Source organism: Charadrius vociferus, unplaced genomic scaffold (assembly GCF_000708025.1).
Source record: "Charadrius vociferus isolate BGI_N301 unplaced genomic scaffold, ASM70802v2 scaffold7, whole genome shotgun sequence".
In the NCBI taxonomy this organism is placed as follows: Eukaryota; Metazoa; Chordata; class Aves; order Charadriiformes; family Charadriidae; genus Charadrius; species Charadrius vociferus.
The window spans coordinates 170206-171548 of record NW_009649308.1 but is presented as its reverse complement, the minus strand read 5'-3'; positions in this window follow the sequence as shown (position 1 = coordinate 171548).

Sequence of the window (1343 nt, the reverse complement as noted above, 5' to 3'; positions counted from 1 at the left end):
CAGGAGCCACCATGCAGTGCCTGCTCATGGCCTCGCACCTCTGCTCACCTCCTCGGCCATGCCAGGGGCCATGGCACCTGCTGGGGGCAGGAGAGCCATCCTGAGCACATGCTGCTGAGCTGCGGGTGAGCCGAGCTGGGGAGGGTCAGCCTTGTTCCACAGCCTGGCCAGCTCTGAGCAGGCGGCGTCTGACCGGTGGTGGGACAGCTGCCATGGGGCCACAGTGCCAGGGGCCATGGGATGCAGCAGAGCAGGGCGGCAGGGGTGTGTGTGTGTGTGTGTGCGCGCGCCACGGGCTGGGGGGGTGCAGGGGAGCAGGGTGGTGCATGGGTGCCAGGGACACCAAGGGTGCTCCAGAGCAGGGGGTCGGGGTGCTGACAGTGCCTTTGACCACTCCTTGCTCATGCTTTTTGCCGTGGGCGCTGCTGGGGCGCAGCTCTGAGCTTGTTCCCAAGTCTCTCCCATGCCGAAGATTCCCTCCTCTGTCCTTCCCACCGTTCATTTTTGGCAGCCTCCAGGCTGCACCTGAAACACGGGGACTGTGACATCTGTCATTCCCAGACAACCTATTGCCTTTCCCACTTGTCCTGAGCATGCCAGCCCCCTGCCAGCCCCCCACCAACCCGCGGTGGCAGGCAGAGGGTGCTCCTTAGCAAGGACACAGGCAGGGGCCAGGGAGCCTGCCTGCGGGGGGTGGCCCTGGGACCATGTGGGGGCACAGTGTCCGGCAGCACGGGCCCTGTGGTGGTGTCAGAGCACGCTTGGCTGAGGTGTGACAGTGACAGGAAATCACATTAGCTGGGGGGGACAACACACAGGACATGCATCCGCCCACCCACTTGCCACCTCTGTTGTCACAGCATGGCAGCGATGGCTGACTGCGGGGGTGAGTCCCACGGGGGACCCACTACCCCAAAGGACAGGCAGGGACAGGGAGGCTGTGCCATGCTGGGGACGAGGAGGCAGTGCTGGAGACAGGGAGGCTGTGCTGGGGACAGGGCGGCTCTGCCATGCCGGGACAGAACATCTTTCTCAGATTCTCATCGTTCTTCATTCTTTCATCTCTGGTGGCATTGTCCCAGAGGACACAGTGAGGACGTGTCCCATCTGCCTGGCACTGCTGGCGGTGACCCAGCTGCTGTGACTCAAGGTAAAGCTTCTGGGGACCCAGCACTGCAGTCACGATGGGCTCAGCCCCCGTGTCTGTGCCGGGGGTGCAATGGGAGCCCTCCTGCTCTTGGGACAGAGGAGCAGCAGCCACATTTTACACCTAGAGAAACTGAGGCACTGGGCTACAGGGGGCTGCTGGAGTCGCTCTGGGTCTGCCCACCACGCTGCCAGCA